This window comes from Malania oleifera, chromosome 2 (genome assembly GCF_029873635.1).
Source record: "Malania oleifera isolate guangnan ecotype guangnan chromosome 2, ASM2987363v1, whole genome shotgun sequence".
Taxonomy (NCBI): domain Eukaryota; kingdom Viridiplantae; phylum Streptophyta; class Magnoliopsida; order Santalales; family Ximeniaceae; genus Malania; species Malania oleifera.
Genome location: NC_080418.1, coordinates 1,492,588 through 1,499,936, shown reverse-complemented (window position 1 = coordinate 1,499,936; position 7,349 = coordinate 1,492,588).

Here is a 7,349-nt window from a genome sequence, read left to right as displayed (position 1 = left end):
AGCTGCGGTGGGCCAATCGTACTACAGACGAGGTATTTTGACTTAACCTGGTAGGCCAACCAGGGTTAAGTCTCGCCTTCGGAGTTCAGGCTACACAACCTGGTCACGTGGGGTTATTACATGACAGTGATATGAATGGGTTCCTCATTACAGACGTGATACACTCATATGATTGTACTTAACAGATATGGAGGAGCTTGATTTGTTGGATAGGAAAGAATAAGAAGGTGATCTTATGGAGTGTCTAAGTCTAAGAGAGCGTGGAGGTGATTTTTAGGGAAATGAGGAATTGGAGACAAAAAACTAATTTTAAATGGATTGGGGAGGGTGATTGCAATTTTAGAAGTTTTTCATAGGTTGACTAGCACCAAGGGGAGAAAGAATATGATTAAGGAATTGGAAATGGGGGAAGGTATGAAAGAACTCAAGAGTTGAATATTGATGTGTTTGGTATAATGGGGTTAACAAGAGTTGATTTGCAAGGTGGGGAAGAAGAAGAAGGGGATCTTATGGATGTGACGAGTCTTAGAAGGTTTAAAGAAGTGGAATATTGAAGTGTTTGGGGTCCTGGGGATGTTAGGGTTAGGAAGAGCTTGATGAGCTTGATTTGCTGGATAGGAAAGAAGAAGGGGAGGGGGAATCTTGTGGAGTGTGACAAGTCATAGAGAGTGTTAAGGTAATTTTCAAGGAAATGAGGACTTGGAGATGAAAAACTAAGTTCGTTAGGGAAGGTGATTGCAATTCTTGAAGCTTTTCATAGGTTGGCTAACTCCAAAAGGAGAAAGTACATGATTAGGGAATTGGAAATTGGGTGGGGAGGGGAGTTGAGGATACTATTGATGGCTATATTTTTTTTTGCTAAATTGTTTGCAGTGGAGGATGGATGTAGGCCTATGTTTGAGGGGTTAGAGTGGAGTCTAATTTCTAGGGATAAGTTTTTTTTTGGAAATATTTTTTAGGAGTGTGAAGTGAAGCCGATTGTTGGGATGGATGGGGATAAGGCACGTGGTTCAGATGGGTTTAGTATGGCTTTCTTTCTAGGTTTTTGGGAATCTTGGGATCTAGTTTAAGGGGAATTAATGAAGATTTTGAAGGAGTTTTATTTTAGTGGCATTTTGGACATGGGTATTAACTTTACTTCTACCACTTTGGTGCCTAAGAAGAATAGGTATATTAAAGTTGTTGATTTTTGGTATAGTAGTCTAGTTATGAGTGTGTACAAGACTATTGTTGTTCTAGCTAATAGGCTGAGTTTTAAGAATGGTGACGCCATTTATGAGGCTTTAAGTGCTTTGTGGAGGTAGGCAAATTGTGGATGCTATTTTGATGGCTAATGAGGTGTTTAGGATGTTTGAAGGAGCCAAGGAGGAAAGAGAAAGGGGATTTGTTTAAAGTGTATTATGAAAAGACATGATCTAGTAAATTGGATATTTTATATGTAATGCGATAGCCTCTAGAGCAAGTGCCACCCCATGCGATCGCTGCTCATGCCTTATCCACTTGTAGCACCGCCCAACAACCTCTGCTCATGCAAGCGCTGTCTACAATCGTTGCCCGTCCAAACACCACCTGGAACCACCGCACCTCTACACTGAGTCGTCTTTCCTCGCTAGCATTGAGATCAGCATAACAGAGCATCAGATCGCTGCCATCGCTGTCGCGACCATGCCTCGCCGCCGATCTCTCTGACGACTCTCTTGCTTTTTCGATGCAACGACGATCTCGTCATCATTGCCGCTATTCGCCAGCGTTTTTCGCGATCAGGTTTGATTTGCTCTACTTCTGGTACTCTGAGACAGTAAGTATTATAAAAATAAAAAAAATCCTGGCCTCCTCCTTCGCCGGAGAGCTGCTAGCTGCCCGTCGCCTATCGCATTCATAGCCAGCTACCCATCCCAAAAGATCCCATGCATCCTAACCATCTCTCTCGCTTGCATCCCACATCCCCAGCCTACTCCTGCTATGCCCGATTCGACAAAGTCACTGACTGCAACCACATCTGGTTGCCCATCTTGCCGCTTGCCGGATCTCTAAGACATTGAATTCCTTAATTAGGTATGTCTCTCTTCAACCATCGCACGGTCTAGGGTTTCGCTGAAGTTAGGCACCTACGATGGCGGCGCCGCCGGCCCTCTGGTGGATCCTCCACCATTGGGGCTTCTTTCGAAAGGTGGTTTAGGACTTTTGTCGTATGCTCATGTAGTATTACGTTCTCATGCTATTAACCCATCGTCTTCCTCTTTCAAACTAGCCATGAGATATCCTATTGATGTAGATGGAGATATTGTATTCATTTTCTCTGAAACTGAGATGAACAAAGTGGCGGAAGATTTCCGATCTACGTTAGTTTTGAAATTTTTGCGCTCTAGGCCATCCATTGACATTATCTGTTTGAATATCATAAAGTCTTGGGGCCTTTCAGAGATCTCTTCTGTTAGTTTCATGGATGATTTTCACGTACTGGTTCAGATGAATAACGAACGAGATTTTCTTTATGGATGGTCTCGTGAAGGAAGGATTTTGGCTGGGTTTCCGTTTCGTTTTTTTTTTTATGGACAAAGGATTTCAATCTAAAGCAAGAACCATACTTGGCCCCTCAATGGTTATTTCTCGATGGTCTTCCGATGCACATGTATAGGCCAGATTGTTTACAGATTCTAGCCACGAGGTTTGGTCGATATCTGGGAATTGACAATGCTACGCTTAACCAAACTAGGGCTACGGGTGCGAGAATGTGCGTGGAGGTGGATTTATTGGCAGATTAGGTGAATGCTTTTCCAATTATTGTTTCTCCAAATCATAAAATTTGGCAGGAAGTGAGGTATGAAAAGTAAGGATTTTATTGTGAGAATTTTTATAGACAAGGGCATTTGAAGGTGGTATGGCGAGTGGGTGAAAGGAAACAGAAAATTGGGGATAGACGTAATACTAAAAATGCTAGACAAGAAAATCGACAAGAAGTTTGGCGTGTGAAGCATTTGGATAAAGGGAAAGAAGTTCAGAGAGAATTGATAGATCCATGCATTGTTGAAGAACCTTTAGAGGTGGATTATGTTCAAGAGGGTGCAATGACATCACAAATTTTGGCAGTGATTGAGACAGTTACGCAAAGTGAGATGGAAGAGGGGGAGTTTGTTCCTGAAGAACCGAAGCCTGCAATGGAGATTTTGTAGATGAACACAAAAATGTATGAGATTGAGCAGAGGGAGGAGATTGTTGAACCAGTCCTAGGTGTTCCCGACGCTGATATGTTGATAGTGAAAGAAGTTATAGTAGTGCGTGATCAGTTGATGACATCTTGTAACATGGTTTTAGAAATCTTGGAACAAGAGTGTACAATCATGCCCCGGTATGTCCTACATAATTGTGAATCGGATAGGGAGGTGGAGTCAAATACTTTGAAGAAACTCCCATTGGAAAAAGGTCATTGTTCAGATGATGATTTACATGTTCCGTTTGTTAAGTTGAAGGATATTAATGGGCAAAGTGAGAGGAAGTCTCAAAGGGTTATTACCCATCCAAAGAAACTTGATTTATGATTAATACAATTCTAGTGTGGAACGAGTGGGTTTTAGGCACGTCTAAAAGCCGTTTACAAAAGTTAATGATAAAATTTCACCTTCTATTTTGGTTCTTTTAGAGCCATTTTCTGATGAAAGTTTGATGTCGCAATGGGCTGACTTTCTAAATTTTCCGAATTTTTGTGCGAATGCATCGGTGGGGGGTAAACTTTGGATGTTTTGGGAAGAGGAAGTGCACTATGAGTTTCAACATATGTCTGATCAAGTTATTTTGGGTATTTTTAGTTTTGTGGACCAAAAGTTCTTGGCTTCTTTTGTTTATGCTAAATATCGTCAAACAGATCACCATGAACTTTGGAATGATTTGGAGTTTGTAAAGAGGGATTATTTCCCTTGGTTAGTGGCGAGAGATTTTAATATCATTCGTTCAGATTCGGAACGTATTGGTGGTCATTCGAGGCCGTTATCGGCTATGGATGAATTTAATACTTGTTTGGACGACTATGGTCTTATGGATTTGGTTGCTACTAGCAGCAACATGTCTCGGTTTAATGGTCACGATGGAAATTCTCGGAGTTGGGAAAAACTGGATAGGGTACTCTATAATTCGACTCTCCTTCAATCTTTGCCAAATATTAATTTTGAGTATGGAAATAAGAGGACTTCAGATCATAACCCATTGATTATTCATTTTCATAGAAATTTGCATTGGTATGGTCATTTTCCCTTCAGGTATCAGAATATGTGGAGCACTCATCAGTCTTTTAAGTCTTGTGTGGAGGAAGCCTAGAGGGAGGAATCCTATGGCACAAGCTTAGTTGGATTTGCTGCTAAATTGAAGCATACGAAAGTTGCAATCCGAAACTGGAACAAGCAGGTATTTGGACATGTGCATCAGAACATTAAAAATTTGGAGGAAAGTATGGAGGTTCTTGAGGCTCAGCTTCAGGAAGGGTATTCGCCAGAAATTAAGGAAGATTTCTTCCTTACTAAACTTATGTTGGAAGCTTGGGAAAAGAGGGAGGAGATTTGTATATCTTAGCTAGCCAAAAAGAAGTGGTTGGAGGCAGGGGATAATAATACAAAGTTCTTTCATACATTTGTGAACCAAAAGAGGAAGAAGGCTATGATTCATTCATTAAAACTTCTGAATGGAGCAGTGTTGGATTCTATGGAGGCTGTTCATGAGAGTGCATTAAGGTATTTTCAAACTTTCTTAATAGGTGCAGGACCTAGTCAAAGAACTTACTTTGATGATATTTTATCTCCTATGGTTTCTAAAGAGGAGAATATTGTTTGTTGTCGTGCTCCGTCCAAGGTGGAGGTAAGGGATGCTATTCTTTCTATCCCGAGAAATAATCGCCTAGGTCCGGATGGTTTTGTTTCTGCTTTTTTCCATGATTGTTGGGATATTGTAAAAGAAGAGGTGATCGATGCAGTTAGAGATTTTTTTGTTGGGTCTCCTCTTCTTAGATTTTATTCTGCATCTTTCATTGCTCTAATCCCAAAAGTTCATAATCCCCAAAGTTTTGATAAGTTCAGGCCTATTAGTCTTTGTAGTGTTATCTACAATTTTTTTTCAAAAATTATTGTTGCAAGAATGACAGGTTTATTGTCTACATTGATTTCTCTAGAGCAGGGAGCTTTCATTCCCGGTAGAAGTATATTTGAAAATATTACATTGGCACAAGAAATGGTTCATTCTCTGCATAAGAAGTTTAATGGTAGAAATGTAATGATCAAAGTAGACATGACTAAGGCTTATGATAGGGTCGATTGAGATTTTTTAAATTTGGTTCTGAAAAGTTTTGGATTCTCCTAGAGATTATGTGGTTTAGTGGCGGAATGTGTTTCCTCTCTTTGGTTTTTCATTATGATGAATGACACTTATAAAGGTTTCTTTAAACCTTCTCGAGGGCTTCGCCAAGAAGACCCTCTATCTCCTTATCTGTTTATTATTTTACAGGAAATTTTTTCTCAGTTTCTAAATAAAATTTTATGGAGAATCAGATAGGGGCTTGCTATCATCCTCGTGGGGCGCCTTTGGTATCTCACCTACTCTATGTGGATGATATTCTTATTTTTGCCAATGGTAAGAGAAGTTGCATTCAAATGCTTATCAAGACTCTTAAGAAATATAAGGATTGGTTTTGCCAAATGATAAATAAAGACAAGTCAAGTATTTTTTTATCAAGGAGAATTACTTATGCTCGGAAGCGATCCTTGTTAAGGATGATTGGCTTTGCGGAAGGAGGGTTCCCTGCTACATACTTGGGTGTTCCTTTGGTATTGGATCGTCTTACGGCCTATAGTTTAGAGCCTCTAGTTGCTAAATTAAGGAAAAAGATAGCGGATTGGAAATTTAAGCTTTTATCTCAAAGGGGCCGCTTAGTTTTAATTAAGCATGTTTTATCATCAATGGCAATTCATTAATTGGCGGTAATTGACATTCCAATATTGTCTTCACAAAGTTATATTCTATGTTATCGAATTTTTTTTGGAGTGGAGTAAATGACAAAAGAAAAAGGAAATGGTGTTCTTGGCCTAATATATGTAAGTCTGTTTGTGAGGATGGTTTGGGTATTAGGGATTTTGGGAAGTAAAAAAATCATTGCATATGAAGTTTGTGAGAAGATTGTTAACTATGGATAATTTGTGGACTCAATTCTTTAAAGCCAAGTATTTGAATAATAGACACCACTTGAGAGAAATAAAGCCAGATACAGGAACCAGATTTTGGAGGTCGATTGCTCTTGTGATACCTGAAGTATTAGAGCATGTTTGTGTTCAAATTAAAGAAGGGTCAGCCTCTTTCTGGTTTGATCGATGGTTAGCTTTTGGTCCCCTTTGTGCTAAGGTTCAGGAAATCAGAAACCATAAGTTACGAACACGAGATTGTTGGGATAGAGATGGGTGAAATGTTGATTTATTAGTGGATCTGTTGGGTGAAGAACAGGCTGAGGAAGTAATGAACTCTGCTATTTATTGCAAGGAGGGTCCAGATACAGTAATTTGGGAACCTTCAACAAATGGGAAATTTACCACGGAAAGTGCTTGGGAAATTATAAGGGAGCGTAAAGAGGAATTCTTAGTTTCAGAATGGATCTGGCATCCTATGTTGCCAAAACGGGTGTCAATTTGTATGTGGAAGTCTTGGTTTCGCTTGTCTTCCTGTTGATACTCGTATTTAAGAAGTAGGTGTTTAGATGGCCTCTCGGTGTGATTGTTGTTCAAATGCCAAGATTGAATCTTTAGACCATGTGTTTTGCAAGGGATCTTATGCTCAAGAGGTATGGAAACAAGCAGCAGTAGCATTGGGTGTTAGTTGTATGGTAACCAATACATGGAACGCCAATGTTAATTTCTGGTTTAGTTGTGCAAGACGGGCCTCACAATTAGGCATTTTGGTAGGTCTCATACCTAGTCTCATCATTTGGAGACTTTGGACTTGTCGATGTAGAGCCAGGATGGAATCAATTCACAATTCAGTGAGAACTATGTGGCTTGATATTAAATACTGGCTGAGATCCATTTCGGACAAGTTAACTAAATGTGCACCTGCTCCTTCGTGCTTGGGATATTCAAGTAAAAAATGTGAGGGTTCGTCTTCCTCGTGTAGTCAGATGGTGTAAACCTGTGATAGGTTGGGTTAAGTTGAATGTGGATGGAAGTTGTAGAGGTAACCCAGGTAGTTGTGGTGGTGGAGGCGTGATAAGAGATGAAATAGGATTATTTAAAGCAGCTTTTTCCTCATTACTGGGTTATGGAACCAATAATATGACTGAATTGAAAGCGATTATTATAGGGATTAATTTGTGCAAAGATCTC